The following is a 14,073-nucleotide window of genomic DNA, read 5'->3' as shown; positions in this document are numbered from 1 at the left end:
CTCTCCCTAGTTCACTTGCAGCAGCTTAAAAATATAACTGAACATCTGTATATTATTAATTAAAGCTTTGGTACCATTCCATAGTATTGGTGATTAAAATAACAGAGGCTCTGATCCCTTTAAATTTATGCTATCATAAAGTATGAGAGTATCAAACATTCTGACCATATTAAACATCAATAAAAGTATAACAACACTGTCAAAATGTTGTTCCAACTTGAATTTAGTGTCTGGGCTGCCTGGATTTTTAAGTTGACTGAATCTGCAATTATAAATTAAGACAAATTTAAATTAATTTGTAAAATAAGGAAAAAATTAAGTTTGTAAATTCCACTGTCACTTCCTATTAGTGAGACAATACTAACACATTGTGATTAAGTGCTTTAATGAGTGTACTCAACATAGTATATTGTTGTTACCTATTAGTTGGAGCCAGAAGCTAATCAAATCGATGCCAAAGCCATTAGAAGAGCAAAAACATCTGTTCCAACACTGCCACTATAGCTACATTCTAGCTAACTAACGCAATAGTTGCCATTTTTTACAGGCTTGCAGTGTAAGTAAATGCCTTGAGCTACTGCCTCCATGTCCATAACTAACTCTGATTAGTCTGACTCATTCTCAAAACAGGCACAATCGCTTCAAGATTGATCTGCCTGATGACTCATATGGAATCTAGCCAATCCATTGGCTTTGTAAGTTAAGAATTTCCCATTATAAAAGAGAAAAGCTGTTAAAATGGCCTTCATGGTTGATGATGCAATCCCGGAATGATGAAGGTAAGCAGCACAAAACATCAATGATATACAGCAACAGAACAACAGCTTTCAGTAGTAGATTATGCTTCCTCATGCTGCAGTCTTTAATGTAACATCTAGGATTTCCAGCTCAATGATTAACATAATGTTATTGTCATGGATTCTGCTATACCGTATTAAGAAACAGATGGTTGCAGCTATAAAAATAAAGAATATCTCTGGCTTTGAAAATGTTTGAGGTTATGTGATAACTCAAAATACATATTACATTTAAGTGCAGAAATTCTATATATTGGATCTTTAGCATATATTTATTTTTAATTTATGGAATAACCATGATTTGATCCAGGGATCTTCTAGCTATAAAATAACCCTTGCACTGTGGCAATAAAGATTTTCATCTTTATGAAATATTTATATGTGGGAAACCTCTATTGTAACATTATCCTTTAACTCATTTACATAATCTCAGTGAATAATTTGAATAATTTCTGTAAATTGGAGATTTTTATATTAGTTGCCACTATAACCTCCCTATCTCACGTGTGATGATGACAAAATATCCTGGTCTTTGGCAAGTAAGATAAGACAGTTTCTACAGGATGAAACAAATTACCTTCAGCTACAAGAAAGAGTCATAGTATTTCAGCATAAAATTGGCCCCAAACTTAGAACATTTGGCTCCACAGTATTAAAAGTGTGTTCCCAGTGTCTGCCTCTCCTTTCATTACCTGTTTAATGATGATGCCTCCTCCTGGGTAAGAAACCATGACATTTGAGAGAGAAGGCAGCATATTTCAAACCATGTCTCATGAAAATTCTGTTCATAGCAAACTTCTCCCCCCCAGTATGTTTTATTTAGTGTAATGGCATCCTGATTATGTCTTTTATCCAGATTATGAAGAAACATTTTCAGTGAATTCACACCCCCTGTAAGGAGGATGTTTATGTCTCTTTATGCGCTTTAAAAGCCAACAAGACCTTTAGTGGTAGGATTGATTACTGCTACACTGTAATTATTAATACCTGAACTGCTGCTGTAGTGTAGGTGTGCAAAAAAACTATCAAGCCTCTGTTTTTATTTATATGGTCCACAGAAAAGAGTCCCGTTCTTTTTTAACACTACTAACAAATATACAAGACAAGAGGTAAGGGCTACTGACTTGATCACAGTTCATCACCAATGGACACAAACCAAACGTATCTCCCAGGATCGTAGACTTAAAGTACAGACCTTTTAGATCTGACACCACAATATCTGTCCTGCCCCGGCCTGGACGACAAACTGGACATGTCACTTTTTTTACGTTACCTACTGGATGCAAGGGCTAAATGTCCTCAGATTCCCTGCAGTAATTTTGTAGCACACATTTTATACAAGGAAAGATGAAAAAGCTTAAAATGTTAGTATTAGATGCCTTTAAATAATAATGAACAGTGCCTTCTTCTGCAATGTCTTATTTGTAAGAGTAGAATGGGCTAATACTTCCGGTAACATCAGTGTTGTAGTTTTAAACATGGCCCTGTTAACTGTGACTTTACTGGTGACTGTGATTTTAAAAACAGAGTATGATGAATGCCTTTTTGTGTATTATCCATTAAATGCATGTCTGATAAGCATATTTTGACATTTTAATGACAAACCAGACTAAGAAGGTATTTGCGTGCACAGCTAAAATGGCATTGAGGCTTTTGAGTGCTTTGAAATGGCCATCTGTTTACTTCTGAATGCCTTTTTTAGGAGGTCTTTACAAGTTTCGCAGCTTGTGAGCACTCTCAAAAGGATTTACCTTATTTGATATGAGACAGTGAAATTTGTACCCGACACGCCAAGTTCCATTCACTGACCTGCAAATACTGCCTCAAGTTGAGCCGAAACAGTTAAAAACGGGTTGATAAAACTTAAACACCCCCAGCAATGTTCACCCTACCTGATAGATGCTTGTTGTGCAGGGATTTCCTCCTCATCCGGCAGCAAGGGTCCCAAAGGCTTTGCTCTGGCACCTTTATGTGATGTGCTGCAGCATCAGAAGTGTTACTCCTGTGTGGATCTTTTTTTATTCATAGGTATTTACGTGCGATGTATTTTAAGGGGGTGGGGATGCAAACTCTGCCCTTAGCCTCTGGAGGCAAGGGACACTGACCACCGTTCAGCTGCATTAGCAACTACCAAAACTCCATTGACTGATGGCCAGAGATGCCAGCTGGATTCCTTTGTGACAACTTTCTTTGGTGCATTTTTGGGTATTGTGGAAAGATCATGTGTCTAATACTGACAGGCTAAGGAGAGCTAGGATGGGAAGGGTTGATAATAGAACGTCAGCTGCCCTTTGACAAGCACCTGGCATGCTTTTCCAGGCCTGATCCAGCTCACCTCATAGTGGGTGCCCAGGACCTACTGGGTACCCAGGACCTGGTGGGCTGGTCCAGACACCTGGGATGACCATGTACATTGTGGAGGGGGCAACTGGGAAATACCTGGAGAGATGGGGCATGGGCCTGGAGGATGGCCATCAGGAGACCAGAGCAGTACAGGACCAAAGACTAAGACAACATATGCTCCCATACCTGACCTGACCATATCTACTGCATGGGCAGAACCTTGAAAAAACGTAGAGGGTGTTTGGATGAACATACTGTCTGTAACATTAATTAACGGTCGGTCAGAGCAACAAAACATGAAATAGTAGGTGTATGCTACCTAAGGGAGTAAACTACATAACCTAAGCTTGACTGGCAGCCTTTATCTTTGATCACTGTCAGTGGAGCCAGTTGGTGACTTAACTATACCGAAGCTGGTCAGGTAGAGAGCAAAAACATCTGTTATGCCAAGGAAGGCTTTTATTATGTTTCAAATCTCCTCTTTTACCAAAGAAATTTCCAACTTGATTAATCTGCTGCTAAAGCAACATCCAAGCTAATTACTTCAGTGGTTGCCATAGTTAACAGGCTTGCAGTACCACCACAACAGCCTTGTTCTTCACAAATGATGCTGATTAGTCCAGTAGATCTCTGGCCAGGAAAATGAGTTTCAGCTTAAAGCTATGCAAGATGGACTTGCCTAATGACAGATATGGAATCCGTCCAATCTGTTGGCTTTGTAAGGCTAAAATTTGTGTCAAGTAATTGTTCTATCACTTTTATGTCTTCTACTTTTATGGCCCCAAATACACCTCATGTGTAGTTATTGACATACATTTGTAGAAGCCTTAAGTTGCCCACTGGTGATATTATAGTGGACAATGTCTGCAAGTGGTCAATACACAAATAATTCACCATCACCCATTGTTAAGACCAAACTTACTGAAATGCTAATCCTCACCGTCATTGTATACAGAAGGTTTCCCCTTAATACCTACTTGGCATTGCACTTCTATAACATTGTTGGAGTCACAACAAGATTTTGCCAGTGAATCAACATTATTACAGCTGAATCAGAGATGTAATCTCTTACATGTTTTCATTTTCAAAAACACAGACATATGCCATATGGCATTTGTGAGTAAAATACATTTGATGCTGCTGATCTTCTCTCCCATTTCCAAATGCTGATTTAAATTAATAATCAATTAAAATACTGTTTGTCTATATTCAAAGAACGCTTTTAATAGAGTTACAGTTAGTTTGCACATGAAGGACACTCTTTCTGTTCAACTCCAGTCTGCTGGCTCTCTTTTGTGAAGGTGACGCCTGATACAGATCTACCTTTAAAAAACTTCTGCTTTGCTGTCATCAGTGGAATATACATTGCCAACAAAAGCCCTGCAGTTTCTTTTTTTCCCCCTCCTTGTTTCTTTCTGGCATTGTTCCCTTTGTGGACCTCACCTCAGCTTTCACACCATCATCCTGGACCTGCTCCACGGCAATGTGTTGCAGCTGTAGATCGCTTCAGAAATGAGTGGGTGGAAATCAGTATTCCTGACAGATCAGTGACAGTACAGAAGGCAGCTACCTGTCAAAACGCAGCCTGCAAGCACATGTGTACCGCAGGGATGTGTGTGTGTGTTTTTTACTCTACTCCTACGCACACTGTACATCCATACATCTATTGTATGTCATACCTTGCTCGTCAAGCTTCATGAGGTTATGAGCATCACCCCCAGTGTGAACTTCAACTTCAAAAATCAATTGATCAATAACCTTGAAATGAACACACTTACATCTGGACTTAGCCTATAAAATGTAGTGGCAAGCTCCTAGCTCCTGATATGATGTTTTTGAATTGCTTTTAGTGCAACCAACAGTGCAAAAACATATGACATTTTATTAACAAGCTATATAAGAGCTTAAAGAGGAAAAATCACCACGTTTGAGATGATAAAAAAAATTACAGGCACCCAAACCTTGGTAACATGCCAGCCTTACCTTTGTACTAGAAAGTACCCTGGATGAAAATGTTTTTTTACCATTTAAAACCAGCTAAAAAGATGATGGAAACAGGTTGTGAGGCTTGGCTGTAATTAACATCATTAAAAGAGCAAGAAAATCTGTCCAGTACTGAAGGAAATACCACATTATTGATGTCCTGCCCACTGGAGCTAATAAAAACAGCAACAGAATCACCATTTGTTTATTTCTACAAGTCAGGAAAGACTTCACATCAGGCAGTCTTAGGTTGGACTCAATGTCCTCCTGTTCAGATAAGCTCTGTTGTGTTGTCTGCATTGCTGAGCAGCTGACTGAGCCGTCGACTGTCCTTCATTTGATTAAAACAGAATGACATCATGCCGAGACAAGGGCAGGGAGGAGTGCCCCAACTCGGTTAGAGCAAACTCAGGCTACCATCTGTGCCAAATAAAAACTTTCTCTGACAAACAGACCAGGTCTAGCATGAAATACACCTCCACCTCAACCACTCATTCAATCAGTTACACACCAAATGCAGGTGACTGAGAAAACAATCAGAAACAATGCTATAGCCAATTTGTTATTAAACTACTCTTTTTCTATTTTACATTCAAAATTGGCTGAAAATTAACAGTAAATCTAACATGTTAATGTAATCTGAATTTGGCCCCTTTTAATAGCAAAAAATAATCAATCGAGAGCCACAGAACTAGTGAGCATGTTTGGCCAATGTCATGTTCCTGCCTCTACAGACCGTTAATAAGACAAAAATAACAGTTAACTATTGCATGTCAGAACTTTGCCCTTACCAATCTAGTCCAATTTTATTTGAAAGCAATTAAAGCAAACTGAAGTCATTTTTAAACCTGCCTTCATTGAAAATCCACAGCCAGCCAAGTGCTGTGTTATTGTTCATTTTTAGGTAAATTAGCCAAATCTATCAGCCACAGTGGTCCATGCATCACTAAAAGCATCATAACAGAAAGATTTGTTACAGCAAAGCTGCACAGAGCCAGGCAGCTTCTCTGGCCATTCACTTAGTTCGCTGTTAAGGTCAGGGGGCAGGTGAATAGCTGGAGTGCTTGTCTGTTTTTCACTTGAACCATGTGCATCAAGAACATACATCGTACCTGCTGAAGGTGTGTTTAATCCATATTTCGCTGGATGATTAAAAGAAGTGGGCTGATGCTTTGTCTCTCTAAAAGCAGCAACAGATCAACCCCTTCTGCCTGTTAACTTACACTTTTCCTGCACCATTAACGGAGCTGATTACCTGTCGTTTTGCCTGCTACATTTTGAAATAAAATGTTTTTATATGGATTTGTTGGGCAAATGTTGAGTACAGTAAGAGTTCAAGGGAGGCCTTTGCACTGTTATGAGTACTACAGGTGCTCCTGCGTGAACATGATAGTGATAAGTGTTTAACATAGAGATTGATGTGATTTGGAGGAGGAGATGTCAGTACAGGAAGACAACACTGAAGGAAAACTCTTATTACAGTTCTCCTATACGTTTGCAAATAAGTATTTTTATGTCTGGTGCTATTGAATATTAAGTCAACAGTTGATATATTGATGATAGTTATGTGGATAAAGCACCAAGGACAGTTTTTAATGCTTGTGATACACAGTTATATAATAAACTACAACAGCTTAAGAGTGTTCTGGCCTCTTTCAATTTCAGTGAAATAAATTTGAATCATTCTTTCTCTTTAACCTTTAACATCTCAGACAAAACAGGGCATTATACTCTGTGACGGTAGATAGTGTTCTCAAAAAACAAGTGTTGTAAAACTAAGAAATACACTCTCTGCTCTCTGAAATATTGCATACAGATTAAGCATCTGTTTATTATTGTCAGATTTGTACTTTCTAAATAGATATGTAGTTGGCATACACGGTTGTTATGTGGGAATCCCTGAATTGGGTCAAAACTGACCCAAACAAAATCTAATTGTGTATTTACAGTGAACAAGGGTTAAAAAGTCTATTTTTAGTGACTCTGTTTTGGTTTAGTGGGGCAACTTCGCTGGCTAGTCTGCTCTTCTTTCCTGAATAAAACAGAGTTTATCACTTCGCTTCTTAAAGTTTGATGGTCTTCAAGTAAGCACACTGGAGAATTACAGGCAGATATAAAGGAGCTTGCTAGTAACAGTATGACATGTACAAGATATGAAATGGTTTGTGATTGAAGACAGATATTTTATTTAGGACCTCAGTTTTTGTCTGAGAGAGTAGTGGCAGTCTGACGCCCCTGCAGAGTATAATCTGCCTTTTCTTGCTCTTAGAGCGACATCTCTGAAAACGCTCATCTTCCGACTCCTGGCGGCGTTGACAAGTTGCTCATTTCAGCATCTCATTTAGCGCCTCAGGACAGACATAATTCATGTTTATTTAAACGACACCTTCCAAACAACAATGAAAAGCTCATTGTCACATATGGCCACATGCTGTATTTGTCTCCTCGGAGAGCAGAGAGAAATGAGCAAAACTACATAAGGTAAATTCAGTTAGTTTTTCTTTCTGAAGGAATCATCATGATAGGAGCTTTTACCCCTCAGCCTTGAGCATGAAAGAATTCATGAAATATTCAAGCCTGGATGCAGATATTTGTGTTTAGGGTGGCTATACTATTAAGTGTTCCTTGGAGCTTTGATGTGCCATTATTAGCTGTGTGCATGGGTGGCTAAGGAATGCTAAATGTTCATTCACTAGGTTAATCCAAATACTCTTTTCCTTTTGCCTTTTCAAGGCTCAGCGGGGCATTCACTCATTTCTGCTGTAATTATCACTCCCCTATTGGCTCAAACAGAAGTAGATTCTCTTAAATCCCTCTCAACATTATGAGTGGATTATCAGCCAAAGGCATGGTGCATATAACACAGCCTGCCTGTTTGAACTGTGTGAGCTGATGGCAATCTCTCTTGATTTGTGCAGAAGTTATGATAGAATCAAGCACTTACTAAGAAGTGTTATACTGGACACAAAATCCATTTCTGATGTTAATTTTATATAAATTTACCATACCAGGGGAAGGACAAAAATGCTAACACCTCATGAAAAATTGCTGCAACTGTGAATAACGTTATCACAGTTGCAGCTGCTGCTACAAACTTAGGTTGTTTAGGGTGCACTGCCATAATCACCACTTTTAATGTGACTTCTAAAGCAGTATGAGACGACCAACAGAGCTACAAAGAGGAATATATCTTCTGTCACCAAGCTGCCAATTGTGTCTGGAAAAAAGTAGAAGAAAAGTCAGTCGCAGACACAAAAACAGAAACTTACCATGAACAAATAACATATTAATAGAGCCTTGGAGTAATATCTATTGCTATTTAATGTGTGATATCATAGATTGTTAAATGACTTTTAAACAACTGATCTTAAAGAGATGTAGTGAATAAAGTCAAATCCTTTAGTCAGATAAAATACCTTACAACTGTACTTAAAGCTCCTGCTAGGTGTTTTGACTGGCTGATGAAGAGTGAAAAATCATACTGCATCGTACACATGATCTACAAACACCAAGGGAATAAGTCTGGTTATTATATGGTTCTATTGTCATGCCTGAAATTGATGCCGCTGATGAATATCACACAAGAAGATTGACAGCATGCTGCAGAAACAGCCTTTGTTTCATTTTCACTGAAAAGGCTGACGGTTATGAAGACGCTGGATGAGATTTTCATCAAAAAACACTTCATACACATGTAAAGGACATGATCAGCAAAGACATAAGAGGTGGTGCCAAATTTGACCTACGCTAACAGGTCCTCACAGGAGCTTTAAGTAAATGTATCACCCTATTCCCACTGCTGCACTAAGGATAAAGAGATGACATTTCTATAAAGCAGAGCTTTAGTTTCTATAAAGATCAGGCTTCACTGAATATGCTCTATGCCTGAGACTGTAAGTCAATAAAAACAGGCTCCAGATCAGTCCCTATATTAGTTTGACAGCTGTAGTTAGTCAGCCTGATACTTTGCATATTAAAGGCCCAGCGCACTATCACAGGTGTTTTCAATTACTCTGGCTGATTAGACATCCAGTCAGGTGTAAGCAGGGTGGAGGGATGCTGGGATTCTGTGATGATGTCACCCATATTCATATTCTGATATGGTAACAAATGACATTGAAGAATAAAGCAGTGCAACTGTACAACTGCCTACAACAAAAAAGAACATGTGGCTGACAGTGATGTCTATCAAGCACCCTAGTGTTTATATTTTGTATAGACATACATACGCTGTTTAAATGTTTTAAAACTTCACTTTTCTTTATATATGTTTTTAATATTTGCATTTGTGATTTTTTTTAGACTATTCTCTTTGCTTTTAGTAAAACTGCTGCTTTAAGTGCCTTGAATTGACCCCCTGGGAACAAATAACGTTTTTCTGAATTGAACTGAATTATAAACGGGACTTTGTAAAGCGAACTTAATTGAAAACACCTGTGGGCGTGGGCCAGGCAAAGGTATGCTTCAAAATTACATGACACGATGCTTTCAAAAAATATTATTAAGCTATAAAGCATTGCAAAAAGAGATTTAATTGGAGTTTGCTCTTCCACTGGTGACCTATAGAGCATAAAAATGCTGTTTACACTTTTATTCATCAGTTGTATTAAAGAAATTGTTTTAAAAATGTAGCACAGCTAGCTTTCTGCTTGATTAGAGCTAAGGTAGTTACGTTCTAATAAGACTAAAAAGTATCAGCATCGTTAAAATTTTCAATGCTATACAATCTATTCCGCCAAAGCAAATTAAACGTGTCTGTTTTATTTTCTGCTTTTCAGTGTCCTGAAAAAAGGATAAATAGTCATCCTTACAAACGTTAAGAATGTACAGCGGATCTTGAACAGAAAAAAACCCTATTGTAATACACTGTAGTCTGTACACACCTCTGATGTCCCATGTGCCATTGCCGCCGCGCGCGCAGTCAACTACGGTCCTCATTCTGTGCACGAGCCGGACGCTCAGACTGAACTACGACATCAACCTCACCGTGAACACTTTCTTCTCCTAAAATGAACTCGCACGGCGACATTTAACAACCTCCGCACAGCAGACCTCCTTATTGGAAGCCTCCGCTGCGGGTTTGGTTCGTAGCCTGTCAGCCTGACGGGGGTGCGGACTGGACTACTGGCGCTGCCCTAAATGAATGGAGAGTGGAGAGTGGAGAGCGGAGGACCAGACTGCTACTGTAGCAACTACTGGAAACTGTAAAAGCACTACGGGGCGGAAAGAGTGAACGTCCCTGTTGAGTGCAGCTTCCGAAGATAAGAAAAGAAAAGGGGAGTTTGGGTTTCTACGAGAGCAACAACCGCACTCTGAAGAGACCAACTTCACTGTCGCCGTTGACTCGATGCTGGCAGCTGCTGGGCTGAAGCAGTGAGGAGATGCGCGGTGTAACATGGATCTCCGAGAAGGGATAAACATTAGCAAGCACTGCAGGGAACGTACTCGGGTAAGAAATGACATAAAGTATTCCAATCTCTATATTTTTGTCCCCTCATTTTCTTAAAATTTCCTAACCTTATTGTGGGTTATTACGGTCCGTGCGGGTCAAACCATCAGCATTTTACCACAAACTTCCACTTCTGTCGTCGACAGTAATATAGCCTGAAGCCTAATAGTTTTAAAACTCAGTGAAAAATACCACTTCACATGCTCTTGTGTTGTTTTTGCACAGCCCATGCCCATTTTCATTTCGCTTACAGACACGAGGCAGCCACTGAGGCTATTACTACATAGGCTATCCATCGTAAATACTCATGTCAAAGCATGTATTGTGACTGCTCTTCGGCTGTGTGGTAATTTTAAAAGCTAACAGGTTTTAAATGCTACTTTTCCAGTCAACATTTATTATTTCCATATAGTCCACACGAGATAATAACAATCTCTTTGTCCTATAATTGCCATGGACACCATTCATGTCATGCATCCTTTCCATAGGAGGGCACAAATCAAGCTATCACTTCTTCCTCATTTCAATCCTCTGGCAGAACTCATTTGTCGTCAGTGATCAACAAGGGATTGGACTCAGTCCACTCTCATCATCGCTGCCTCCCTCTCTTTGATTGCACCCAGCTCCGAGCCTGATTGCCGTTCAGATTGTCTGAAGTCCTCTAGCGTGCCACTCAGTTGGAAATAGTTATCCTCGTGAAATCAAGTGTCCATATGTTTGAGAGGGAGCTGCCTTGCACATCATGATTCTGCCATTAAGAAAATTAGTGTTGGCAGCATTAGATTTTTTTTCACAGTTAACTCTAATTGCATGAAGTTTGTGTTGTGTTCTCTTTTGTTGCATCTTTATAAAATGCCAGCTGGGTGTGCCATGGGCTTAACTGCTACTATCAAAAGCTGTTGTTTTATTCCCTGTCTAGCTGCTTCTGTGAGCAGTCACTCTTCTTACCTTTACTGGTTAGAATAGTGGAGCTACTACACATCTCCTTGGGGAAATGTGCTTATGGCTGGACACGTTTCTGATGATGTCACTGGCTCAGAGAGAGGAGGTGGGTGGAACATGAAGTTCATAGTACCCCACTGAGTGGAGCCTAGTCTGCATGAGAAATGGAAACACAGCTGGATGTAGGTGAAGAGAGATGTGCATTCTGATAGGTGAGACTAGGTTAGAGTTTGGCATTTTTCCTCTCATTTTAAGACTACAGGAGAGCCAAGATAGTGGGATGATCCGCATGGTTTCCTCAGAAATCTTTTAGCATTTTTATTTTATCTCTGCTGTTCACTCTTCTGCATCAGACCACCAACATCTTACCTGCAGAGACAGGCTAATCTTTTATTTGAACTTATTCTACACAGTGTTTGCATGACTCTTTACTGCAGGTTTGACAAAATATCAATATCCCAATATGCCATTATCCTGACTCATACTGTACAATCCTATTTCTAGTAACCAAATATTGATTTAAAAATAATAATAATAATAGTACATGCTCTAAGGTCCTCCTGCAAATTTGACTCACAGCATCTCCTCTCTATGATTCCTCACTGGCGCTTGCAACATGTAAGAGGGTAATGTGAACAGAAAAGTTCATTGGTCAAATAAGTTGTCAGTGGGACGAAATAAGGCAAAGACAGTTGCATAATGTTGGAAAGCAGTTAAGGGAAGTGGGTTCAATCAATCAATATCTCAAGAATCTGAGAACTTCTGCGTAATTCAATAGAGTTTCAATTTTAATCAAGATTTTTAAGAATACATGAAAATATTGGCATGATATCAGTTTTGGCAGATGTTAGCTTTGAATCATAGTTATTGCAGCAGCAGATATGAACGTTGATATATACAATGTGCAGTTTTAGGCAAAATCAACAGCTCAATGCTAGCTAAAGTCTTTTTCACTGTTTATCTTTAATCCTTAAATTCATAGTGTGTTCTAAGAGCTGAAATTTTAGGTATAAACTATCACACCAACTATACTGGTATTGATTTCTGTATCAATGAATTTTTTTTTTTTTTGTAAATATCAACACTCAGACATCCCTAGCAATTTTTGCCCCTGAGGTTATGAAAGCAAGACAAACATGTTCAAACAGTTACTGAGCAATATACTTTATTAGTTTCACTGATTCATCAATTGTATTTATTACTGGAATTGCAGATACACAAGATAATCAACATATCAGTATTGACTAGGGCTGATTTGTAAAATAATCTAATAGCAATTTCTTTTCAGTATTGCAATTGTGATTCAATACGCAATTTTTTAAAGTTCCTTGGCTTATGTTTACTTCAACAAACATAAGGGAAAAAATATTATAAATAAAAAAGTATTAGATAAATTGAACAAGGGCTGAACAATTTTGATTTTTTTATTGTGATTATTTTTTCTCATATTTCACATTTGATATAAATTGTTTATTTAAGGGAATGATCCTTTTTTATGTCATTCATGGCACTCATTTTCATTAAGAAAAACATACACAAATAAGGAAAGTAAGATTTTTTATAAACTATTTAAAAAATGACACTTTAATGTTGGCAAAATGTGCAGAGCAGTACATCTCTGCTGCAAGAAAAGTCATAAAGCAGTACTTATTTTGACTCATTTCAGGTTAAAGAAATATTACACCTTCTGAGATCTAAAAATTGCCTCAGGCCGTGTTGTGATTTAATCCAAATTTCAATTAATTGCTTGAAAAGTAAACCCTGGATATAAAAATTTCTGGCGATATTTTCTCGAAATATTTTGACTGTAGAAATAGACCTTTATCAGCTGTAAATATTGGCTGTAAGAACAAATTAGTTGGTGGAATTTTAGGCTGGACAAACTGACCTTTTCTCATTGTTTTTTTATAATCATTCTTACATTTAAAAGTGTCTTAACAACTTAAATGTGTTAGTTTTAGGTCAGACTCAGAAATACATTTAAATATCAGTATCTATGTTGTACATCCCTAATTAGAAAATATATAATTCAGTTAATTTTATAATTACAAAAAATATTCACATTAAAAAATATTAATATTAAAAAAACGTTTGGAATTTTGACGTTCATGTTGTACATTTGATTCTGTTTGACATCAGGATTAGGGCTGCACAATATTATCAGCCTGATATCGCTATCAGCAGACATTAGCTTAAAGAGGTAATCACTGGTCTTTGCAAATATCTGATTTTCTGCCAATATTTAAAGCAGATGTTTTGGTGAATATCAGCACATGTCAACTGTAAATTTTTGCCATTTGTACAAATAACTTTGTGAAGTTTTAGGCTGGACCAAGAGATCTATGCCAGTAAAGGTCTTTTTCTTTGTTTACTCTCAATCTTTTACGTTCAAAGTGTGTGTTCATTCATCGATATCCATATTAGCTCAAATTAATCTGTAAATATTGGCATATCAGATATTGGAAAAAAATCCAATATTGTGCAGAATTATCAATCAGAAATCAATAAAAATAATAATTGTAATGATTTTAGCCATCATCAAGTGGCCCAAAGTTACAC

General features: G+C 38.0%; 1 protein-coding gene across 2 annotated transcripts in view; it reads left to right on the top strand.

The window, feature by feature from the left end:
- Positions 1-10,102: 10,102 nt before the first annotated feature.
- The window catches only part of cntn3a.1 (contactin 3a, tandem duplicate 1), a 156,994-nt gene continuing 153,023 nt past the window's right edge, over positions 10,103-14,073 (top strand). For both annotated transcript variants that reach the window (XM_041799351.1, XM_041799349.1), the window contains exon 1: positions 10,103-10,572. The gene's annotated coding sequence lies outside the window, so the exon portion shown is untranslated. The remainder of the gene's footprint in view (positions 10,573-14,073) is intronic.

This window comes from Cheilinus undulatus, linkage group 11, assembly GCF_018320785.1.
Source record: "Cheilinus undulatus linkage group 11, ASM1832078v1, whole genome shotgun sequence".
Lineage (NCBI taxonomy): Eukaryota > Metazoa > Chordata > Actinopteri > Labriformes > Labridae > Cheilinus > Cheilinus undulatus.
This window is presented reverse-complemented; position numbering and strand designations above follow the sequence as displayed.